The sequence below is a fragment of the Lissotriton helveticus genome, chromosome 1_1, assembly GCF_964261635.1.
Source record: "Lissotriton helveticus chromosome 1_1, aLisHel1.1, whole genome shotgun sequence".
NCBI lineage: Eukaryota > Metazoa > Chordata > Amphibia > Caudata > Salamandridae > Lissotriton > Lissotriton helveticus.
In genome coordinates, this window is record NC_136057.1 from 137,076,296 (window position 1) to 137,103,213 (window position 26,918).

A 26,918-nucleotide genomic window follows, 5' to 3' on the forward strand; every position below is an offset into this window, starting at 1 on the left:
CAAAACACAATCTAGTGGGGAAAACACAACAATGGTACTAAGTGAAAACGAAATCAGCTCAGAATATGAAACCGATGCTGAAAGCAATCACAGCAATGGCAGAGTGGGCCCACCACCAACTCCTGCACAAGAATTGGCTTTTTTAAGAATGCAGCGCCTCAGGACATTAAGACCACGCTTCCCTTCGAAACAAGATGGGGGGCAGGTCGAGGCAAGACCCAGAACAAAAATCAAAAACAGCAACAAAAAGCCGTAGAAGAAAAAACAGACGGTGGAGAAAAAACGAGGCCAAAATCAACAACAGAACAAATCACAAAACAGACGCCACAGACGCCGATAATGGAAGTACAAAATGAAACAGACAACACAGTCATTAATTTAACAGACATGGAGTTGAACACACAAGAACTTGAAATTTTATCCCTAGGATTAACATATTGTACAAATACAAACTTTGATTATGCCCAGACCCGCATAGATTTGTTCCAGTACATTCGAAAACTCAAATTGCAAAAGTATTTTACAAATACAAATAAATGCCCAATAACAACTATGCAGATTGAAGACCACAGCCAGAATCTGTCAGTGGCTAACATGGAGGCTCTGCAAAACCTGATTGATTTGGAGTTAGAAATAGAAGGCGATGGGATAACACCAAGTGGGGCGGCCGCTGCATCTGAATTGAACATCTATGCAACGGTCAAAACAAACTTCAAACCTAAATCAGTATTCATGCCCGCGATGCCTAAAGACAATCTCGATCTTTTCTCAGACAATGTCATCAAAGACTTAAAGGAACTGTCTTTTCAAAGCACAAAAGAATATTGGAAGGAAAATGAAGACCACAGAAGAAAATATAACAACCTAATGACAAGAATAAAATCAAGGTCAGACATCGTGGTCAGGTGGTCAGACAAGGGGGGTAACGTGGTGCTGTGGCCCCTACACATGTACAACAAAGAAGCCTGCATCCAACTCCAAGATAAGGAATGTTACATGAGGATAAGCCCAACCCACAATGTGGGCATTCAAGAAAAATATCACAATGAGTTATATAGATGGAAAGGAATGGGCCTCATCAGTAAAGATGAATTTAACTACCTAAAGAATGACTACCCAGTGATACCACAATTATATCTTATACCAAAGGTGCACAAAAATGAAGACACACCACCCGGAAGGCCAATAATATCAGCAATTGGCAGCCTATTTGAAAAAACTAGTATCTACATTGACGCTTTCCTGCAACCTGAGGTCAAAAAACTCCCGGCCTATATCAAAGAAACGGGGGATTTTCTGTCAAAGATTTTCGACATCGAATGGCAAGATAATTACCTATTTATGACATTAGATGTCCAATCTCTGTACACCAGTATCAGACACCGGGATGGTCTGAAAGCTATGGAACACTATCTAGGAAAAAGACCTATTGAACTATTTAACCACACGAAAATGTTGTTGGAAATGGCAGAGTGGTGTTTGACAAATAATACGTTCATTTTTGACAGATTGCACTATAAACAGCTTCAGGGATCGGCCATGGGAACTTGCTTCTCCCCCAGCTATGCGAATTTGCATATGGGCTGGTGGGAGGAGCAGGTACTGAAAGTCCAGCACTTTGACACGATGCAAAACAATGTAATGATGTACAAAAGATACATCGATGACATTTTCATCCTATGGCGTGGCAGTGACAAAGATGCAGAAAATGTTGCACTAGCTTTGAATGAAAACATGCTCAACTTGAAATTCACTTGTAACACCAGCACTGTAAATATCCAATTTCTTGATCTTGAATTATATGTGCAGAATAATAAGATACAGACACGCACATTCAGGAAACCCACTGCAGGGAATGCCCTTCTTCATGCACACAGTTTTCACCCTACACCGTTGAAACAGTCAATCCCCTACGCCGAGTGCCTGAGAATGACACGGAACTGTAGCACCCCTGAAGGACTCACTAGTGCCAAACAAGATTTATTCAATAGACTCAGGAAGAGGGGGTACACAGAGAACACATGCCAGAGGGCAGAAGCCAAATGTAGTGTTAAAAACAGGAAAGATCTGATTTTCCCCAAAAGTGTGGTGAAAGATACGGACCACAGCAAGAGAACTCCCCCAAGATTAATAACTGGGTATAACAGATACCATAATAATCTCCGAAAAATCCTGAGAAGGCACTGGCCGTTAGTCCGGGGGGACCAAAGCATAGGTGAAACAGTGGGCAAAAATCCTTTGATCACATTCAGAAAGGCCAAGTCTATGAGGAATGAACTCGTCTGCAATGCACCAATACTAAAAAAGACAAAAAATTGGCTTAGTTCCCAAAAAGGTTTCAAAAAATGCAGTAAGTGCAAGGCGTGCACACACGGCGTGAACACCACCAAAGTTCACGTTCCGTTCAGAAATAAACCATACATACTAAGGGACACGTTCTCATGCAAAACAGATTTTGCAATATATGTATTGGTGTGTGCTTGTGGTAAGAGATATGTAGGTTCCACAATCCATCCAGCACACGTGCGGATTTTACAGCACTTGCGAGCCATTTCTAACAATGACCCGGCATACCCGGTAGCCAGACACATCCTTGAAGCGCACAAAGGTAATGCTAATAATATCCAATATTTTGTGATTGACAGCATTCCGAAAAACATCAGAGGAGGCAACCGCCCATTGGCGTTGCGCCGCTTGGAATCAAGGTACATCATACTTTTGAATTCCAAGATCCCATTCGGTTTGAATGCGGACGAAGCCTTGAGTGTCCATCTCTAAATAAATGTCTGCAATTTTCCCATCTCCGAATACCATTCGTATAACATCTGCTGTTAACGTACTACACTAATCACGGGATTTCACATGGGCACTAAGAGCACCCCACAGACATGGCTATGTCAGTAGAATACACCACCATGTCAACAGTTGAGTTCAGCACATTCACCAACACAGCAACACATATCTACTTTATTGTCCCCTGAGCCACGTACTCTACTTAGAGCCAAATGAAATGCACGACATCCCTAAGAGATCCTCCCGGTCACCTCCGACAAATATTACCCATTTGGCCACGAGATTCGGCAGACCACAGGGCCATCCCGGATTTTAGAATTGAGTTTATCTAACCACATTTATGTGGTTCATTTTCTCAATTTCCGCCGACTAGCAACTGGCAGCCATGCATTTTTGACGCGGGTGCCTATTTTGATTGCTGGCCGCGAACAAACCTGCTGGGCTAACACAGACTGAGACAGGCCCCCTTGGTAAATTTAAGAGAGTGTACTTTACAGATCTCGTTATGTTTGCCAATAATAGCGTTGGACCATTAGTCACTCACCTCGAACTGAATGAGTATTGTTGAGTGTATATGAGCTCCAGGAACCCTTCCTAGGTATCGGTACAAGGGAACAGTTCCTTGCGCGTACCCAAGCGTCCACAGGGCACGGCCGTAGGAACTTGACACAGGCAAACCAGATGGGCTACTACTGCAGGACCTATATATGGGTACCTTCATGGCAGGGACCATTAGAAATGTGTAGCAAAATGTGTAAACCTTTCTTTTCACCCCCTTTTACTTTCTAAATTACTATCACTTTTGGTTTTCTACAACCTTAATTTAGCTGTCAATATTGTAACATGCTGAATGACGAGAAGGTTAAAAATAGACAATACACATGTTTTTGGTGATATATAAACATATACAAAATGTTTCCAATAGAATGCGCTGTATGTGTACTAATAAATAGTGTAAAAAGACTATCTAAGACAGGCTCTGCCACAATGTAACCATGGCAACATCTGGTTTAAACCTGTAACACTGATTAAGTGACACACCCATGTTTTGTGCATATATGTACGCCCTCTAAACAATGGCAGATGTAGTGAACAAGGCGGTAACGCCGAAACACGTCTAAGCAGCAACTGATCTAAGAAAATAAAAGTTTGGATTCAGATTCACGGAGTCAGCGCCTCTTTTTGATTGTGAAGTATGGCATGTAAGAATATATATATACATATATATATATATATATATATATATATATATATATATATATATATATATATATATATATATATATATATTCACCAACGATAAAACCCCCAATTCTGGGTTTTTCCAAATGAGAGCACTCCAAGTCAATACGGCGTAGGTTCGTCACGTTTTTATTAAACAAAAACCTTCAGCAAATCAATCCACAAACGCGTTTCGGCGTTGCCGCCTTCGTCAGTGTCTGAAAAAAATAAATAAAAATAAATAAATAAATATATATATATATATATATATATATATATATATACTAGCAGCCCGTCCCGACGTTGTCCGGGAGCAATCAGGCTTCTGGGCACCCGCCCGCCCCGACATTGTCTCAGGCTTCAGGGCCCCCGCCCGTCCCGACGTTGTCCGTGGGTCTCCCGGAGCGCACCCGCCACTTTCAGGGCCCCCAATGAGCCGCACACGGGCCGCTTCACCTACCTCAGCCGCCACTCCTCCCCGCCTGTCCGCCGCTCCTCGCCGCTCCTCACCGCCTGTCCGCCGCTCCTCCCCGCCTGTCCGCCGCTCCTCACCGCCTGTCCGCCGCTCCTCCCCGCGCTCATGTCCGCCGCTCCTCCTCGAGCTCCTGTACGTCGCTCCTCCCCGCGCTCCTGATGGCAGCACGCACGTCGCGGCCGGCGCTACTTCCAAGGGACTACTTTTTTTTTAATCGTAAATATTTTAAAGAACGTATATTATATTATTTTATATAGCCTATGTCCATCTGCAGACCCTGACAATTACAACGATGTATCGGGTGTTTGGATTGGCGCTGTGGTTCCCGAGTTTACCCGCCTCAAAGGTTCAAAGTTCTCTCTTTTTAATAGGAGTATACCAAAATAGTAGTAAATTTAGGATTGAGTCTTAAGTTCATTCTGTGAATCGGGCCCACGATCTCTGATTAAGACTTAATACGGAATTTTCTGACTTTATCGATCAGCATACCCTAAATATTATGGGGCTTATTTACAAGGCCCTTGCGCCACTTTTGCGTCATTTTTAATATAGGAAAAGTTACGCAAAAGGGGCACAAGGGGCTTGTAAATCTGCCCCTATATTTGTAACCGAGACCTAGGTTTACACATTAGACAGAGTATTTACCAAAAACTCTTATTTGAGTATTGATAAAGTTTTACCATTAATCATGCCAGTCCATAAAGCCATCTTTCTCACACTTACTCCCTAACAATAATTCCCTTAGTCATAAGACTTCTACCACGTTCAAGTTTCGCCCGTGACAGAACATTGATTAAAGGGAACTCAATAATACTCTTTTGAGCTCTCTACTAGGAATATAGAATCAGCCACTACCAAGTTTGCTAATTGGATTGACTGTGCAGTCACCCTAATGGCTCCTGAAAAAATGGTAACAATCCATAGAAAGAAACCGTCTGTTCCCTGGTACTCACTGGACCTAAAAAAAAATGCAGACATCCAGGGCTCAGGTGGAGGAACTATTACTGGCCTGAAGTTAAAGTCAAATACAAATCTCTCATTAACAATTATAAACCGATAATCATTTCTGAAAAATTCACGGATAAAATCAATACTGCGAAATACTCCACCAAGAAGCTATTTAAAATCAATAAAAACCCTGTACAGCGATAACAATGAATATTGTCACCAACCCGGATCAATCCTTGTGCAATACATTAGAAGATTTCTTTCAGTTTAAGGTAAATTTCATCTTTCAGGATTTCACACCTAATCTTAATGTCCTTCCGTGGATGCCAATACCCAAATTGCTACACCCTCAGAAGTCTGGGAAGCCAGTATAGGCATTGCTCCTAATATTCTTGCAAATTTTATGTCCCTCACTGAGAAGAAAGTAGCCAAACTCATTGAATCCACCAAAACTACCGTGCACCATCCAACCCTTGCCCTACCCATGTTTACATCAGGATTCCAATTTAGCATCAGCTGAACATCTCACTGAACTGTTGAACAAAATACTGTCCTCAGGACATTTCCCAGCAGCACGGAAAAAAGAGCTGGTACTTTCCTTACTAGCAAAACCCACTCTTGACCCCTAGGTTGTGAAGAGCTATTGGCCCATTTCACGTCTTCCTCTGCCGGCTAAGATATTGGAAAGACAAGTTAGGAAAGAAAAGGCATCACATGTCACTGCTCCCATGCCAGTTCACTGCATTCTTTTGCTTCTGTGGAAGCTAGCCAATCAAGAAGCATGTTATGAAAAGCGAGGAGGAGGAGGAGGAACTTTTGTCGCAGTATAGAAAACATGGCATCTCAAGCACCCCTCAAAGAGGTCCCAGGAACAGCCAATGCGGTGCTTGAAATTGATAGGAAAAGTATGTTTTAACATTCCTAAAGCAATATTTGCATATTGAAGGTTTTAACATTTACTTCTAAATGTCTGTTTAGCAGGTCTGGGCCTGCCTCCACTTGGCAACAGGGAGTGTTGCCTGTTCAGCACTTCTAGCTCCATGCTCCCAGGACTTTTTGAAAACCTAATGCCCAGATACACGTAGGGAGCGTAGCCAGTGCCAGGGATCACGTCCCAAGATGCACCATGTACAGTGTTTTTCTAGAGTCCTGTGCCAGTTGACAAGGTTAAGAAGCTCTCCGACTCGAGAATAACTTGTTAGCACAAGATTTAAAGTAAAAAAGAAGCCTGTCAGGATGCAGCAGTGTCACCGGCTCCAAGGTCAGTTTCAGTGCAGTAACATTCCAGAACAAGCTTTCACACAGAGCACATGACAACACATTTCTTATTAGATCATAAAACCCATAACTAAATATATAACAAATCTAACCCAGAATACGAAACATAGAATACTACACATATCCGCTCCTTAGACAACAACTAATCAAAAGGAAAATCAAGGGCAAAAAAATCTCTTTAAGACAAAGCACAATCATGCAATTTTTGTGGCTCTTGATCACTCTGTCACAATATTTTCCATGACGCACATGTAAACACATGAACATTAATTAAATCCTCACAACCTGTCAACTCACCACACTCATGTTTTCACTCAGAAGACAGACAGACAGACAGACACTACCACAGTTGTCTAACACACAATCTCCGACATCCAAAATACTATTCTCATCGCTTTTCCTACAAGGCTTGACTATCTGCAATTGCTCATCCATTAAATGAGACAAATTCCTTTTTGATCATGATCTACCATCCTCAAAATGCACTGAACCGTGTGTCGCCATCTTGACTCTCAAAACCAAAACTTTGTTTAGCATTATTACTGTCCTTGCGCTTAAAAAGAAGCCAATCCCGAACTAACACAGATACTTCTGAGGTACCCATTCTGCTCTCAAAATACTCCTTCATTGTCTTTTGTTTGAACGAGACCCTTTTCCTTACTGTGTCCTCTGACGGACATTTTCTAGAAACACCAGTAAGCTCAAATAACCAGTTTGGTGACAATATGGTAATATTAGCTCACAACCTAAGCAACTCAAAAAGATAGAGAATTATGATAGAAAGATCTCCAGACTACTTTCTGACATACAAACCCTAAAGAATGAAATCAAGAGTTTGAACCTTCTTGAAGCTGTCAATAAAAATTATCTAAATGGGATACTGGAAACACCAAAATGACGTTAAACAAAAGAAGGCGAGAATGTTCTAAAGAGATGAAGTGGAATATCGCGATGGCCGGGTGTTTAATTGTACAAGGCGTTTTTATTATCTGATCAAAAGGGATGAGGTGAGCAATTTACATCCAGCATCCCTTGTTAGCAATAGTTGCACTCTCTTAGTACTACCGTGAGTAGCAATGGGGATGTTGATGTGGGAGTGGTCACCACTACTTTTTTTACGGAAAGTACAAAGGATAAGAAAGGGGAATCGGGACCAGGGCTTGAGATCAAACGGGTCAAAATAACACGAAGTGGCAAGAGAGGAGGTGGGACAAGGAACCAAACGGAGGGGTATGTAGACAAGATCGTGGGACAAGAAAAATGATAGACTGTGGATCTCAATTGTGAACTTATCTGACACGCTTTTTAGTCCAGACATGCTCTATTTACTACAAAATGTTTTGGGTTTCTGCCCAACTACAGGGGAAACAAGTTTAATTTGAAAATTGACCTATTTAAATGTATACGTCATTTGAAACTAAAAAAAATCTTTGTTATAAATTCAAAAATCTGTAAGTGTACAAGAGACTAATCTGTAATCTAATATGTTATTTATACAGGATATACATGATACAGTAGCTTTGCTTTTACTCACAGATGTTGACGGTGACCCTGTCACGACAGTTAGGGTACTAGAGAACTCGAATGTACCGACTTTCTTTTTTTTAGTAAATTCTTTTTATTTGATTTTCATTGCATACATTCAGCCATACATTCAGATGACAACTTTATTGACAATTGGTATTCGCATAAGAGCTACATTTGCTTAGCCTAGGATTCTGTCTTAATTTTCAGTTTCTGTTCCTGGTGGGGAGTATACTTGTAAATAATTTGAGTATTGCAGCTATGCCTAGCCTCTTTTCCTAGTGGGAGCAAGAATCCATGTTAATGGGGAAGAGTACAACCCTAACTGAACTGGGGGAATTGAACCGGGTCGGGACATTACTGAGAGTTCTCGTTACAGTGACTATGTGAGGGTATCGAGGTGGCATACATCTGGGGGGTGTATGTTTTGGTGTTTATACATGCTCTGCATTTGCAGCCTGTGCACTGTGCATGCAGGGATGGTCGTTTTGGTCCCATTCTGGATTAGGTTCCTCTGGAGAGGCCTGTAAGAGATTTGTCGGTGATTAAGGGGGCTCATCATTTGAATGGACAGACTGATGTGAGTATAGATAGGGGCTTAAAAACAAATCTTGCTGTACACCACAGGTAGCCAGCGTCAACAATTTAGATATGTTTTATAAATTGTCTACAGCAACTTTGACAAATGGAATATAAATAAACTATGGAGACGTAGCAAATTTAATGATAATTTGAGTGCTAGAGAATGCATAGCACTTAAAAGGCTACAAGAAAACAATGTTCTGATAATCAGAGAGGTGGATAAAGGAGGCAATATTGTTACAATGAACCGCCTTGAATATAACCAAGAAATGTACTCCCAACTTAGCAATGTTTTTTGCTATGAAAAATTGGATAGTAATGCGTTGTTTTAATTAACCCAAAAAACTAATAGTAAGCTAAAATATTGGTATGATAATTATCTCTCGACCACAGACGAATACCATTACTTACAAATAGATCGTCCTACACATCCATGCTTGTATACTCTCCCAAAGATTCACAAAGAATCATCCTTTCTTCCTGGGAGGCCCATCGTATCAGGTGTCCATGGGCCAACAGAGAGACTCTCCGAATATGTAGATTTGTTCCTACAACTGTTTGTCACAAATGTACCACCACATTTTTGTAATACTAAGCATGTTTTAAATCTGTTGATTGATATACAATGGGAACCAGAAACGTGGATGGTAACTCTAGATGTGGTATCCCCTTGCACAAGTATTACACATGTTAAGGGTATACTGGCATTAAAACGCATACTGAACACAAGACTAGTGGCACTTTCGGAGAACACACATGTTGATATCTATGACATAACTGATTCTGGAGAATAATGTGTTTTTGTTTAAAGACTCATGGTACAGGCAACTAAAGTGCACTGTGATGGATTCCAGATTTGCCCCTTTTTATGCTAACCTCTTCATGGGGGGAGGGGGGAGGAAGGGCACATCTGGGGCCAGAGCAGTGCTCAGTGGAATGAACACATTTTATATTGGGGATGCTACATTTACAAATGCTTTATGATATCGAAGGGTAGTGAGATGCACTTGAAGCAATTAGTAGCATACTTTTTTTTTGTTTAAGAATTTTTTATTACGTTTTAAATACATAAGGGGAGTATAAGACATAATAAAACAAATATAGTATAACAAAATAAAACAATCAGGCAAATGCCATGTGGTGAAATAACAATATTATAAGAAAAAGAGAAAATAAATAGAAGAAAGTAGAGAAAAAAGAAAAGAAAGAGGAAGAGAAGAGGGACAGAGAAAAGAAAAGGAAGGATCAAGAAGGTGTGGAGAAAACATCATAGAGAGAAAGAAGAGTTAATGTATAGAAGAGTGAGAGGAAAGATATGTAGTAAAAGGAAGCCAAAGAAGATCAGATTTAATTTTTTGAGAAAGAGAAGAGGAGGAAACAGTAGAAATCCTGTGTTCATCACAGATACAATTCCACCAAGTTAGTAAAGATATTTTAGAATTATCTTTCCAAGATGATAAAATAACTTTAAAAGCTAATGCAATTAAAAGGTCAAATAATCTGGAAACAGAAGATACAACATTCACATCAAGTGATAAAGAACCTAGAAAAACATTCTGTAGTGTTAAGGGAACATTGAATTGAAAAGTAGACATGCAAGTATTCCAAACAGAAACATTAGAACAGTCGTAAAGTTGATGTTTTAACGTGCCTGTTTCATTGGAATATGACCAACATAATGGAGAAGAACCTGGTGAAAATTTACATATACTAACTGTGTTAATAAGAGCTCTATGGTCAATAAAGTACAAAAATTGGGTTATACGGGCAGCAGCAGAAACTTTGAATAACTTTGACCACAATTTATCCCAGCTTGTAATAGGAAAGGAAATGGACAAATCATTTTCCCATGCAATCTCAATGTGGGACTTAGGTCTTTCAATAACATCAGATAACAATAACTTACATATAAGAGCAGCTTTAGGTCTGTGAGATGAAAATAAGGGGTATAGAGGAGTAGTGGGTGATAAAGACGGTGTGTGAGGAGGGAAGGAAAAAGTGGCTAGATGAGATTGTATGGCATTAACAATAATATTATATTCAGGGAGAAAAGAGTCAGGTAGTTGATAACTCATTTGCAAGGTATGAAAGGGAACATTGGAGTAATTGTGTAGCAACTGATATACAAAAAATAATACCCTTTTCTTTCCAATATTTGTAGTAAAAAGATTTGCCTTTATATTTAAGAAATGTATTATACCATACAGTAGAGGACAAAAAACACTGAAGTGGAGTAAAGTCCTTAGAAAATGGATTGTATAATAAAGATTGGGAATATTTTAAAACAGGATTAGTGGACAAAAAGTTACAATTTGACATAAAAACTACATGTTGAAAAGAAAAATCTTTTACAAAGGAACGTTCAAAAAGAATCCATCTTGGGATGAGAATATACATAAAGTCATAGGCTAGTGCAGAAGATTGTTTAATCAAAAAAGCTGAATGATAAGCTTTAAAGTTTGGGAAGCGCACACCACCTTCATCTTTAGGACGAACGAGTTTGTTTAAGGCAATTCTTGGGTGTTTATTAATCCACAAGAATTTTGAACAAACAGAATTAATTTGTGAAAAATATACATTTGTAATTCTGACAGGAAGCTTAGACAGTGTATATAAAACATGCGGTACAATCATCATTTTAATGGTATCCAACCTGCCCAACCAAGAAAGATACAGTGGTGACCAAGTAAGGAGTAGTGATTGGATTTTATCTAATAATGCATGAAACGTGAACTGAATTGTATCATTTAGGGATGACGAAAACCAAATGCCAAGGTATTTAAGTTTGAAAGAGCACCAAGCAAAATTAGTATCACTAAACATAAATTGCTAGCATATAGAATTTAAAGGTAAGACTTCTGTTTTTGAGAGGTTGAGTTTGTAACCAGAAATACTAGAATATAATCGAACTTCATTCATGAAATGTGGGAGAGATTCAACAGGATTAGACATATAGACCAATATATCATCTGCGTAAGCAGATAGTTAAGTTTCTACAGAGTTATGCTTAAAACCAGCAATTTGAGAATTAGTACGAATATGTTCTAAAAAAGGTTCAAGGCATAGGATAAATAATAAAGGGGAAAGAGGACAACCTTGTCTTGTGCCCCTGGATAGAGAAAAACATTTGGAAAAATGATTATTGACAAAAATGCTGGCTCGAGGACAAGAATATAAAAGTTTAATATACAAAATAAAAGAGGGCCCAAAACCAAACCATTGGAGAGTATGAAACATGAATTGCCAAATAATTCGATCAAATGCCTTTTCGGCATCTAAAGACAGGACTGCAAGGGGAGATTTGTATTTTTTCCCATATGAAATGATATTAGCAAACATCTGTTCATTATCAGATGCCGGTCTACCCTTCACAAATCCAACTTGGTCAGTTTTAATCAAAAGAGGAATCATAGTTTCAAGTCTGGATGCAAGAATTTTGCCAAAAATGTTACAATCATAATTGATTAACGATATAGGCCGATAGTTTTTACAATAAGAATGATCTTTATCAGGTTTGGGTATTATAACAATTAAGGCATCCATAAAAGATCTGGATGCTTTAGCTTCTGTAATGAAGGAATTAAAAAGTGACAGGAGTTTGGGGACAAAAATGGAGTTAAAGGTGTTATAAAATTCTACAGATAGACCATCGGGCCCTGGGGCCTTACATTTTTTTAAAGATTTGATAGCATTAGTTACCTCCTGGAGAGTGATGTCTTTTTCTAGTGCGAGGAATTCATCAAGGAGGGATGGTGGGGAAGGGTGACCTGAAAAAAATGTGTTTACATTTGGAGAGGAGGGAAAAGTATCATCGGAGTAAAGAGATTTATAATATTCATGAAAGACCTCGGCAATGTCCTCATCCGATGAGACTAATTTATTAGTAGATTCATTAAAGATAGGACCAATATTTTTACATTCGAATTTGATTTTCAAATAGGTAGCTAGCATCTTACCCGCTTTATTCTGACACCCATGATATTTAGATTTAATTTTGAGAAAGATATTACATGCTTCAGTAGTTGCTAATTTATTAAGCTCAGATTTTGCTTTGATCAAATCATGAAGGGCAGAGGATGATCGAGAAGTAAAATACACATGTTCCAAGTCTTTAAGTTTGTGTAGCTGATCTTCGTATTTCTTCTTGGTGGATTTCTTCGTGTTCGAAACATAGGAGATAGTGAAGGCACGAAATGCAGCTTTAAAAGCATCCCAGTTATTTGAAACAGAGGTATCCAATCGGTTATTGATGGTAAAAAATTCATTAATAAAATTGGTAGCTTCTTTGATAAAAATCATATCTAATAATAAAAAAGTATTAAGGGGGCATATTACCAAGCATTAGCGAAAAATATCGCTAAGCTTGGTTGGCGGCTATATTTATATCGCCGTGCTTCGCCTATTTTTATCGCTTAGGAGCCTTGCTATTATCAAGGTTTATCTCCTAAGCGATAAAAATCGGCCGAAATGCATGAATATTGCTGAAAAGTCAGCGATGTTCATGCATTACCGAGCAAATGCTCTTAGCCATGTTATCCACCTACCATTGGATAACATGGCTAAGAACTGCTCTGGGCAGGCGTTAGCTTTTGGAGATCGCGCAATTATTTCCAAAAGTTGGTAATAGAAGTTAGCGATGTTAGTGACTGTTTCCAGTCGCTAACATCTTGGCACGCCCACTTTGCATGTCATTAGCGATAAATATCGCTGACATGCAAAGTGGGCCCCTAGAAGCTTGCTATCTCCTACTAGCTGTCGCTAACTGGTGTTAGCGACAGCTAGGTAATAGGGCGATTAAATTATCGCCGCTTTAAGCGGCGATAAGTCCCTTGGTAATATGCCCCTAAGTTTCCATCGACTAAATTGAGAGGAAGTAAGTGAAAGGTCCAAAACAACGTGAACAGGGGCATGATCCGAAATAAAAATGGGCCCAATTTCAGAGTGGTGGACAGAAGGAAGAAAGGATTTACTGACCAAAATATAATCAATCCTAGAACGGGTGTGATGTACATTGGAAAAAAAAGTAGATTCACGTAAATCAGGATTACAAGTTTTCCAAACATATAAGGAGCGAGAGGCAATGGCAGATTGAAAAGCTTTATGAGTTTTGTCAGGTTGAAATTTACATTTAGATAATCGATCAGAGAAAGGATCCAACCATTGGTTAAAGTCACCTGCAACAATGATATTAGGGCAATCAATTGAAGAAAGAAGAATTTTAATATCACTCCAAAATTTAGGATCAGGTTTAACAGGACCATAAATATTTAATAGGACTATTGTTTTGTTTTGTATCACAATCTTTGCCATTACCCATCGTCCATCATCATCATTTTGTGTATGTAAAATTTGTACTGCCAAAGCTTTGTGAAACAATATCGCAACACCCCTCTTTTTGTTGGAAGCAGGTGAAAAAACAACTTGACCCACCCATTGCCTTTTCAACTTACGAGATTCCACATGAGTACAATGAGTTTCCTGAAGGAAAGAAATCTAAGAATTGAGTTTTGATAAATGAGACAGTACCTTTTGCCTTTTGACTGGATTCCCAAGATCACGGACGTTCCATGTGACAAAGTTACACATAATGGAGGGATGGGAGGATATAACACAATTAGAGTCGATACACTTCAAGGGTATAACTACAGGAAAAAACACACCACTAGAAAAAGTTACACGTAGAGCATACTACAGAAAATCCCACATCACCAAGGTACATTAATAAGAAAACAAAGACAGAATAGAATGTTGAAGAGATAAAGATAAAATGAATAGAAAAGCATAAAAAGAAGAGTAGAGTAGAAGATGAGAAAAGGGAAAGAAATAGAGAGAGAGTAAAAAGAAGGAAGTAAACAAACAGATCAAGGCAAAACAGGACAAGACATGCAATAAACAGTAGAATTGCCAAAAAGAGAAAATAATAAGAGTAGGAAAGAAAGAAAGGGGGAGAAGAACAGGAAGATAGAAGAAGAGAATAGACAAACAGACCAAGTAAGAAAATCCAGGTCTGATGGAGGAGAAAAACACGAGATGAGAGAAGCATGGTGTGTCAGATTACAAGCACTCTTACCTGTAGGATGCTTGTAGGTTGTTTTCGCAGAGACGCTATGGACCGACTTCCCCGAGTTCTAGACAATGCCCAGTGATCTACTTTTACACTAAGGCAATTAAATAGAATTTAGGGATGAGGGCCGGATCGGGGACGCTACGTGTTCCTTGGTTGTCGACCTGCGAAGCAACAAAGAAAACTTCTGTAACTTAAACTCACTTCTTAAGTCCTGCTAACTAACTAAGCCTGCGGTAACGCTCTTCTTGTTTAACTCTAAAAGGGCCTACCTGCGACTTTTAGAAGCTAGGCGTCGCGTCCGTGTTGTCGTTGTGAAGAGTGGCGTTGGTAGTCTTCAGGAGTTTAAGGTGTCATTTGGTAGTTACTGTGCTCCTAAGCAAATAAGCAAATGTAAAAATAAGTTAACGATTCTTTTTCTATGTCAAGATGCACCACATGATATGACAACCAATACCTTGTATCACTTACTCAGTAAACTCTCTCGACTCTTTCAAGGTCTTCACAACCTGCATATGAAAATAACTAACAAAGAAACAACTATCTAAACATAACCTTTAAATGTGCTTTCTCAAGGTTTTTTCTTTGATTAAATCTCAAAGTGTTCTTTTTTCTCTTTCAGGAAACCAAAATGTCATTAAATGTCTTTGCCAGGAATCTAACAGATTCTGCGAATTTTTTTTAGGTAAGTTCCGTTTGCTTTAAAGAGTCTTTCCTCTTCTTTCAGCAAGGAGATGAAGGTTTTCTCAAACCGGGATGACTGCGGGGCGTTGCCGGATCGTCGAAGTCTGTAGAGGCTGCTGAGGTGAGTCTTCTTGGCAGGCGGAGGAAGGCAAGGCGTCAGGAAGCGTCGGGTGTGGCTATTTATACTTGAGCCACACCCGAACGTGCGACGACGCAACGCGCACCTTTTCTCTGCGTGCGTTTTTTCCCGATTGTTCTTTTTCAGCCGGTTCACTCTCAACGGAGCCTCCACAGTGCCGATCCACAACCAAGAGTCAATACACTCGTTATAATTATTACACATGAACATGAACTGTAGTTTACATTGATACAGCATACAGTATGGTGAAAGCAGTTTTCATTGATACATCATTAAGCATATAGTACGGTGAAAGCGTTTATACAGTAATAAATCAAAACATACACTACTATGGCGTGCAGGGTGCACGGGACAGGGGTGGGTTTTCTGAAGTGTTTTACCTCTTCTTGGCGCTATGGGCGCTACGGGGACAAGACAGTGGGTGCTACGGGGACAGGGTCATGACATGGTGACAGCGAAGAACACGGACACCTTTAAGAGATAAAGAAAAAGCAAGAGAGGAACCTCAAAAAGAAAAAGATAACCAACAACTAGAAAATATTATGCAAGCCAAAACACAGATAATAGAATAACAATCCTGAAACAGGAAAATAAGTTAATTAGAAGTCTCCATATTATGAGATGAAATGTTACTGAGAAAGATTTTAAGTTCCTCAGGATCATCAAAAGATCTTGACCGACCATCATGAGTTATTTTACAGAGGCACGGGTGGAGAATTCCGAATTGGATGTTCAGTTGTCTCATTTGAGGGCGGAGTGCAAGAAAGACGGGTATTTGTTGCATTAGAAACATCTTGTGAGATAAAAATATTATGACCCGACCAGGTTAGACGACGTTTAAGTCTCACTGCCCTTAAGACGTGCATCAGTTCTGTAAACTCCAAAAAGAACATTATGATCCCTCGTGGTCTAGTTGATGTCAGATTTAGACGACCCAGACGGTGAGCTCTTTGAATATTTAGAGGAGATGGTGAAGGTTGCAGCTCTAACAGTTCAGGCAGAAACTTCTGTAAAAAAGCCACTAAGTTAGGACCTTCAATATTTTCCGGTAAACCATAAAGGCGTAGATTATTTCTGCGATTGCGATTTTCAAGGTCCTCAGCGTGGATTTTTAACTTGTGGATTTCTGACTCAAGTAATGGAATTTTAGAAGAAACATCTTGTAGGTCGCTGACCCGTTGTTCAAGTTCAAGCACCTTTCCTTCCATTACGATCCATCTTTCTTCAATTTGTTTCAATTTTTCATTAGTGGTGGACATAAATGGTTGAAGACCACGAACTTCATCTAGTATAGAGTCCAGGATTGGATTCTGTGAGGAGAGTATAGGTGAGGGTGGGTCATTTTTATGCCTTTAGGTTTTGTACCAGTAGAAGAAGAACGAACTGAATGAAGGTCATTGGCCATGGCTGAAAAACTGAAGAAAAGTCAATGGTACTATGAGGCTAATATTGAAAATTGCGACTGAAAGCACTTATGTGGGAAAAAGCTAAAATAATTCAAAGGTACCACATATAGCAACTCATTTGGCCTTCAAAACCTAATGCCGCCATAGAAAAACCATAACAAATTGGTGAGAGAGGCACTCTAAAATGATATAATTGAGAGACAGAGCTTGAAGTAGGCATATAAAGTGTACACTGGCCTGAAAGCTCACACTATCTCCGGAGTAAAGAAAGGAGCCCTCATTGGAGACACATTAGGCAGAAAAAACGGGCCTAAAATGGCATAATATCGACAGTCATTGATGTGCAGGCAGAAATTCAATGAAAAGGATCCAAACACTGAGGAATCCACTGAATATATTGCAGCAGAAGGCACATTAGGGCACACAATGTGTTAACAATCGCTGAAGCAAACGAGCGCGAGCGCCGCGGTAGAAAATGGCGGCTGCTCGCATTGCACTGAGGAGAAATCAGCGCGATGATAAAGTCAGCGCAGGAATGTCCATCAAAGCGCTGCCGAAGGCTCACCCCGCCTTCAAATCGCTGTACACACTGCAGCAGAGGCAATATGCGGTCAGAAGAGGCTCCGGAGTCGGGAATGAGTTCCGAGTCGCAACGGAGCTCACTCGGGATCCGCCATGTTACTCTGGCGGTCAATGCCACGCCCCCCTTTAGTAGCATACTTTAAGCATAATGATTTCAATATAAGGTTCATATCAAAGTATAGTAAGAAAAATATTGAATTCCTAGATGTGGAGATATATATCAAGGGGAACAAGAAACATAGCAAGCTCTGCAGTAAACCTGATGTCCATGCAGTGCAATCATTCATGCCTCCAGCTCACACTCTAGTTGCCAAATCAATGCTATACCCATTGGGGAATTGATGAGGGCCAGACAGAATTGCATTGAGGAGCACAAATTCCAAAAGTGCATATAAGATATGGAGACAAGATTTCTGAAAAGGGGGTTACAGTGTACAGGTGATAAGATCAGCAAGAAACAGGATGGCAGGAATAGACAGGAAATATAGATTGGATACACGTAACAATATGAGAAACAAATCAAAACAGGTTAATCATATTACGGATTATAGTAGGTTAGCCAATAGATACAGTAAATGTCCGAGGAGACATTGGAATGTGTTACGGACAGATAAAATGCTAGAAGAGTTTGTGCCTGCGGAGCCAAGTGTTACATTTCGTAGAGGTTGTACATTGAGGGCCTTACTGAGCCCCAGCTTTCCAAAACAACAACGGCAGGATAACTGGCTAACAAAACAAACACTGTGATTTTACAAATGTGGTAATTGTGCCATGTGTAGGTGGGCTAAGGACAAACCCAAAAGTTTTAAAGACAGAGACATAAATGAATACAGTATACGTATGAACATCAAATGTCATACAAAGTTTGTGGTATATTTCACTACATATAAGTGCGACCGCATGTACAAAAGAAGAACAATAGGAGCTCTCAAGAATAGAGTGAGTGAGCATATGAGAGCGGTAAAAGTAGGTGATGTCAGATATCCAGTGGCAGTTCATATGAATAAGTGTCAGCTACAAGAACAACATAAGAATGTTATATTTTTGGGTTTGATCATGTGCCCAGGGGCCCCAAAGGAGGCAATAGAGAATTGTCCCTGAGAAGATGTAAAGCTAAGTGAATCATGAGGTTACAGACAGTAGAATATGGACTAAATGTGGATCAGGCACTACATTATTTTTTGGGGAGACTGAATTAATGCATATATATAATATCTTTGTTATGCAACTATCAAAGATTGTAGAAGGGGCTGGATCTAACAAAGGGGAGTTCCATAATCTAGGGTAGATCAGAATATGAATATATAACATCACCTGTATAGACTATGAGGTTTAACCTATGGTTATTTTCTCTATATGAACATTATTTTTTCTATGGTTATTTATTTTTCTATTTATACATTATGTGATTTCCACTCTCTCCTCACGATAATCCCGAATCCCACCATGTTGAGCAGCATATCAAGTTTATTGAAGATTGTGGATGATATGTTGATTAACAGTTGTGCTAAATGTTAGCGTTTGAATAACTGCTGGTAAAGAGTTATGTTATGTGAACTATGTATGAACTGTGAAAAGTCTAAATAGGAATTTAGATGGATCATTGTTTCTGAAAAACTTTTTATTGGCATTTTGAATTAACATAGGCATTATTGGCAAATCAGAGTACATTTTCCACACCACCAAGCACCCCCCGTGCCCCCCACCCTCCATCCACCCCAACAGTATCCCAATCAGCAATTCATCATTGTCTGACCCTCCTCCAGTCTCCCACCCTAGGGGGGTAACGGTGCTCTCCATACTCGTGCCAAATCTCTCTTTGCCACTACGAAGGCCAGTAGGGCAAAAATCAGGTGTGGGCGACTCAAATCCACCTCAGTAGATATTCCCAGCAACACAAACTTGGGGTCCAGTGGAAGTGTCACCTCTAGAATTTTGCTCAACTCTCCCAAAATATGTGTCCAGTAAGCGTTTATGGTAGGGCATTCACATAAAGTGTGGAAGAAGGTTCCCTGTGGGTGTCCGCATCTCAAACAGCAGTGATCGCTAGCTCTGCCCATGCGGTGCATTCTGGCCCTATCATAATAGACCCTATGCAATATTTTATACTGTATAAGACGTAGTCGGGTTTTGATCGCCACCTCTCTGTGATACATCGGAGCCGCTTCCCAGTCTACGGTGTCCAGGTCGCCCACATCCTGTTCCCAGACTGCCCTCAGTTTCCCCAATCCATCTGACGCATTATTGTTCAATGTTTTATATTTATGTTTTATATGTCAGGGACATCAATTTATTGGAAACATGTTCCTTTAGCAGGCGACTTTCCAACAGAGCGTATTCCGGTAATGGGGGGGGGGGGGGCAGGGTCGCCTCCGCCTGCCTGGCGTGGCGTAACTGTGCATATTTGAAGAACTGCGCTGGGGTCAACCCATACTCCGCCCTTAGAGACTCATATTTCTTAAGCTCTCCTCTCGCCATTACATCCTTCAGCGTTGAAATCCCTATGGCATCCCACCCACCAAAGCCCGTGAGTTTATGCAGTTCTCTCAGCCACGTGCAAGACCATATCGGTGTCTGCTTGGTCGGTTTGTGTGTCCACCCCATCATCTTCGTCGCCCTGTCCCATACTTCTATGGTGATTTGTGTGGCCGGTAGTAGCCGTCGCTTCCCAACTCCCCCGTATAAATAGTGCAGGCTAGTGCAACGTTCCATAGTGGCCCTTTCTAGTCTATAAGTCGGGTGATCAGCGGGCACATGGAGCGATTTATTTATTGGTGCAAGATGTTCGGCCCAATAGTGGGCCTCCACATCCGGTAGGGAGATCCCCCCCATTATATTGATTCCGTTGGAGCATAGCAAGGGCTATTCAGGGTTGCTTTCCCAGTCATAAAAGGGCCCGCAGCTCCTGCGTTTATCGACTGGAATGTCTGCCTAGGCAAGGTGAAGTATTCATTCTGCAGAGCATACAGGAAGCGGGGCAATGTAATCATTTTAAACATTGCAGCTCTGCCCAGGAGCGTAAGGGGGAGGGACTTCCACCGGTGGGCGTCTTCCACAAAGTTCTTAATCACCCTGAGGACATTGTTTTGATAGGTAGATGGATCATTGTTGAGTGACCGATGTACGATTGCCTCTCCATTTAGAAAGGAAATAAACCTTTGGGATAGTACTAAGAGTTGAAGTTTTATCGCGTGAATACCTGCGATTAGGCTGGTTTTAAATATTGGTTTTAAATATTGGATCAAGGTCGGGTGAATTATCATATGACTATCTCTGATTCCATGAGTTAGCACTCGATGACGGGATGGGCAATTAAATTCTATTTCAGGTATGGTATCCACCGTTACACTTTCTGTACATGTGCTGATAATATGGATAGGATTATAACTGTATTTCACCAGTTAGCATTCGACGGGATGGGCATGACATTCTAAGGCAGAAAAAGGTATGCCCTGGTTAAATGTTCCATACACGTGCTGACGATATCGATAGGAGTATCACTGTAGTATTATTTGGATTAGACATAAAGAGGTTTTAAAATTTGACTCTGTCAAATCTTTAGGCTTCACCTTGGATAAACACCTAAACATGCAAGCATACATCAATCAATCAATCAATCAATCAATCAATCATATAATTTGTAAAGTGCACTACTCACCCGTGAGGGTCTCAAGGCGCTGGGGTGGGGAATGCTGTTACTGCTCGAAAAGCCAGGCCTTGAGGAGTTTTCTGGAGGTCAGCAGGTCTGCAGTAGGTGGATGGGAGGGTGTTTCAGGTCTTGGCGGGGAACGATCTGCCGCCAGATGTCGCCCTCGGAAGCGGGGGACTGTGGCAAGGGCGAGGTCGGCGGAGCGGAGCTGGCGGGTGGGGGTGTAGAAGCTGGAGTCGTCTGTTGAGGTACGTAGGTGCAGTGTTATGGAGTGCCTTGTATGCGTGGGTGAGGAGCTTGAAGGTTAGCCTCTTGTTGACGGGAGCCAGTGCAGGTCTCTCAGGTGGGGTGTGATGTGGCTGTGGCGAGGGATGTTGAGGATCAGGCATGCAGAAGCGTTCTGGATGCGCTACTATTAGGGGAGCCAATTTCCAACTCAACACACTGAAGAAAATCAAACCTTTCCTCCCCCCAGCAGATCTTAGGCCTGCGCTTAAACCCCATATTATCCTGTAGTGTAGTTCCTATAGTACCCTGCAGGACCTGCGCTTTTGGATAACATACACTGTGGGTCTGGTGGCAGACTGATTCTGTGCACCCCCACTGCATATGTTAGCCGTGTTTGCATTAGCTAGCTCACAGTGCCTTTAGAATCTCCTTTTATCAGAGAGATTAGTTTTGGCAACCTCAGAACACAACAAACCCTGATTCCTCAGACTCGTGGAAACAGTATACTACTTTTCACCCAGTCACTCGTGCTTGCTCATTTGGTCTCAGAGAGATACACGGAAGAAACAGTTGAGCGTGTTTACAATAAGAATTTATTGCACCGTTGTTCTTCTGGTGTAAAATATTGCTACAACTTTTACACAGTAGCGGAGATATAGGATTAGCAGTTCTACCATTTTGCAATAGTCATGAACATATACATGAATTTAAAATGCATTTATAAAATAAACCACATACTCCTACGATGCCTGTCTAGATGTACCTAAGTGTAACTAGCATGTGAGTAGGTGCGAAAGAGCTAATACATTTAGGAGCCAAGAATCCCGCTAGGATTTAGTAGAACCCCATTACCTGAATAATGAGAGTGTGGGACCTCATCCTTGTCTCGAGTTGAACACCCCGCAAGGGATGTTTAGACCACTGTCAGCTGGAACGACTTCATGCAGGAGACTCAGCGTCTCTGGTCAGTGTGTTGGCCTTGAAGTCTTGGTTCCCTCCAACTAGTGATAGCAAGAGGTGTTGCATTTATACAGTCCTTGTGTGTGTGTTAGCTATTGTTTAGTATGAGGATGACTTATGGGATTAAACCTTGTGCGTAGATAGGAGAGGTGAAGTATACCCCCTGGGTATTGTCCTCATAAATTATTCATATATGCTAAGGATGACGTCTTAGCATTATTGATTGGGAAAAACCCTCCCTCGGCAAGGAACTAGGTGAAAGGTTTAGTCCATAGAAGGTGTCAATCCTTATAATGCGTTCTGTCCCTATAGGGTGTTCCGTCCTTATTAGGAATTATGTCCTTATAAGGCTCGTTCATGTGAAATGTAGGGGAGATGATGTAGGGAAAGGGTACGATGTTCCCTGGACCTATATTAGAGTACCGATATGAAACATAACACCCACTCCTCCTAATACTCAACAATAATAATACACAATTGATATACACATTTTAACTAGGTGTCAGTGCATAAAATTATCAATGAGCCACATAAAATGTTTTTAAAAACGTTAAAATAGTATTTAAAAACTGTTTAATAAACGAAAAGAGAAAAATGTTCTTTTTAAATATGATTTCACAGTCCTAAATGAGTTCGATCATACACGTTGAACTACTACAAGCGTACTCAGAAGGATATGCTTTGTTATTGAAAGTGTCAATTTGAGGAATTTTGTTGAAATGAAAGGGGGAAAATCTGAATTCGTTCTCAGCACACGATGAGCCAGATTTAGATTAAATGTCCTGGCTGGGAGACGCAATATAATCGCTGCCTGCTGCCGCAGGGGACAAACATTGTAATACCATACATAGCACGTCAAGGGTGCATAGATGAAATTCCGTGCTGCCAACAGCTGGTGGAGAGGTAGCCGGTGCTGTAGTCGATACCTTGGTGCCAATGGTGGAGCTGAAGTAAAACTCAGTTGAAAAGGGCACCTGCGGATCCTCGAGGATTGCATTTGTCAAGATGGGAATACGCTGAGGACACAGTCGAGCATGGGACTGCAGTGGTTCCAGCCTGGAGTCTAAGTCTGCTGGCGTCTCTGTTAGAGGTGTCATACAGATGTCCAACTCGCATTCTCCTCCGCAAATCAGGCATCAGAAAACAGGTACGATGCAGTCTTCAAAGGGTCTGAACGATAGGAGCCAAGAAGCACTTAGTTCTCGAAGGCGAGGTGGACCCAGATGTTGTACTATGCGCTCACGGTAATATCTCTCCAGGAGAGCTTTTGCCATCTCACTGGTGGTTGGTCCGTCCATTGCGCAGCAGGTAAACGACAATCAGGATTCCAGTTTTGCGAGCAGGATCAAAGGTAGACCCCAGAAAATGCTTCCAAGTACGGAGTGTATAAAGTTAGGATAACTCCAAGGATTGTCTGAAATGTGTTAAGGAATCCTGACCCTATGGTCTTAAATAGGTGTATAATACCACGCGTATCTGATATATTAAAGATAAGACCCACCATTTCTGGTACGTATAAGTGCCTGTATCTCTGTCGAGGTCCTTGCTATTTGAAGTTCAAAGGTTTCTCGAGTGGAGTTTAAGGGTACGATCTGCTGTAAAAGCATGGCTTTCATTCTGCTCAAAGCATCAAACTGTATAAAAGAAACATTCAGTGAAGGCCATAGCGGCACCTCCCTGACTGTAATTGTCGGAGGAAACAATAGGTGCATACAGCACGTAACCCTGGTGTTCACGATGTCCAGATAGGAAATGTCACGAAGCATACCACAGCAACCTTGATCATTCAGCATCAAGTAACTCCCATTCGAAAGTAACTCTAACACTGGCACAATCACTGCAGCTGGAGTTCCTTTCATGTGGCAAGACAGATTTGCTATTGAACCATATAATGCATGCTCCGTGCAAAACAATATCTTGGCACATGAGAGAACCGCTTAAAGCTTTCTTGCAGTTTGTACCACTAAGAAACATTACTTGATCCCCACCCCGGCATCGAAATCTATAGGTAAATCCCAGGATTTCTTAATGTATTCTTTACCCAATTTTTCATATCTGCCTGCCTGCCTTTACTCAAGGCAATAGTGAAAACGAAAGGTCGTGACCGGGAGAGTGATATGACCGTGAATTTGCCATTCTGTTGGTGATTCCGCCACTGTGAATTGTAGCCTATCCAGTTTTTCAATTTGCAGCATTCTATATTTAGCTCCTCTTTGTGCCATTTCTCTTTGTGTATCTGTTAGAATGTATTCTGAAAACAGAGACGTACTGTTTAAAAAATGCCATGGCACAAATCCTGCATGCAAAGATTGCAGCGTCCAGCTCAATAACATAATAGAACGTAACTGAGATTCGCCGTGTTGTAATATGACTAAATTTAGTTCCAGTATGTCACAATCAAAAGATACAATGTTGCCCAATGAATATATCCTGGAGGTCAAAGTTGTTAACCCATTGTCTACCACAGCTAACGATTTTTCTAAGTTAATAAGGTCTATTTCCCATATTCTTTTGCGGCCTCTTGTTGGGATATTTTTCAGTTTTCAGTATAGGCAGCATAAATGCCTGCATATATGAAACGTTTGTTACATTGTTTCCTGGGTCCTTGTAAAAAGTCCATAAGATCCATGTCGTGTGAGAGTAAAGATAAGTGTTGTTTCACTTCTGCAAGTGTTGAGGTTTCTAGCCAAGTGAGGCACAACTTCCCAACACTATAGGATGTCAGTACCCGTGGATGTTCTCTCTGTACATAACGTGGCTCTGGCCTATGGATACTGAGTCCCTCGGTTATGTTCAGGAATCTTTTATGACATATGTTTGTGTCTAAGGGCCAAACCACCCACACCTTCCAATTTGAGTCTGTTCTATTGTACTTTAGTATGTCATCTAGTGTGGCCCCTTCTTTTGTAGTCTAATTCTTCCACCCCTGTGCTGGTGTTGGAAACCTAGGAGTGTTCAGGTCCTTGCTCTTTGCTAGTCTAAGACAGAATGTCTGTTGCACAGTATCATTTAAAAAGATCATCTGCTGTGGAATGTGACCTGCTCTAAATAGTGCCTCTGTACCCTAGACTTGCCATTCCCTCGAACCCCAAATTGATTTCTTGTCAATTTCGTCTTTCCATAAGTCGAAACCCTGTTCAGACAATTGGGCCAAAAAGGGTTCAGAGTAAATCTGTTTAGTGTTTTTCAACACAATTTTCAGTGCTGATGTTGGTGCAACCATATAGCAATATGAGGTTGGATCTGTTGTGTTAAACCCTGAAAAATATGAAACTTTCTGTGAAAACGCTTGTGAACTACTTTTTGGTACTCAGAAACATTCTTAGCTGAAATGGATGTGTGCAGGAAATGGTGACCATAATGTTGGTAACAGTACAATGTGTTATAATCTGAAGAACCTTCTAACATTTCATTATTGGAAAATTGCGCTGTTTTCTCTAAATCAGACACATTTTTTTGTTTTTTTTAAAAAGTTTGAAAAACCTTTATTGAAGGTAAAGCGATATGAATCACAGCATACTGCCTACATCCCCAGGTGGGCCAGCATCGCCTTGCATCAATTGTGGAGATGATATATCAAAAGGGTAGGGGAATACACAGCAAGTCGCCTACAACTTCGCCGGGCCAGCCGCGTTACTTGGAGCATAGAACTTTAAGGGCTGTGGCATCATTGTAATCATGTATTACCAAACATTAACAATAACAGAAAAGGAAATTGGCATTCCCTCATGCACTTTAATCAAATTATGTATATCTAAGGTGATTACGCACTCCAATCAATGGGATATAGGGTGATGTCCCGTGTTCTCAGGTAGATGTGTGTTGGCGAGGGTGGGGGTTCCCTTTGTATCATGTCATTTGTCCACTAGGGTGTCGTAGCATCTGTATCAGTGGTGTGTTCTAATAGAAAGGTTTGTAAGGGGGCCCAGATGTCTTTTGGGCGGGATGAAGGGGGTCGGAGATCCGCATATGTATGTAGTTGCTTCTGGCAGTAGATAAGGTCTTAGAGCCAGTCCTTAAATTTTGGTGCTCTCCCTCTTCCCCACCTACAGGCGATTCTCCTCTTAACGAGAAGGAGCGCAAGAGAAGTGTACTTTCGTACTTTGGCAGCGAGGGGTTCAGTGTACCCTAACAGTGCAGTCAAAGGTCTTCTGGAATGTGTAGGCCTGTCATGCGGTCTAGTGCTGTTAGAATCTCAGCCCAATAGCGTTAAATTGTCTGGAAGTCCCAGGCTACATGTTTAAAATCAGCACCCTGTCTTCTGCAGCAGTCACAGTTGTTGTTATCTCGAAGACGCAGGCAGGACAACCGCGCTGGCGTGTAATAGAGTCGGTGTACATATTTGTAATGTATTCTAAATCTGCTGCTGGCTGATATATCTCCCA

At 40.9% G+C, this 26,918-nt stretch overlaps 1 protein-coding gene across 3 annotated transcripts in view; it reads left to right on the plus strand.

Moving 5' to 3' along the window:
• LOC144771188 (aldehyde dehydrogenase family 3 member B1-like) overlaps positions 1-26,918 on the plus strand; it is a 1,013,654-nt gene that overhangs the window by 32,679 nt on the left and 954,057 nt on the right. Inside the window, exon 2 of one of the 3 annotated variants that reach the window (XM_078655887.1) lies at positions 15,508-15,570. The gene's annotated coding sequence lies outside the window, so the exon portion shown is untranslated. Of the gene's footprint in view, positions 1-15,507; positions 15,571-15,612; positions 15,691-26,918 lie in introns of those variants that run through there. The other 2 variants (XM_078655933.1, XM_078655870.1) reach the window with 2 other exon arrangements.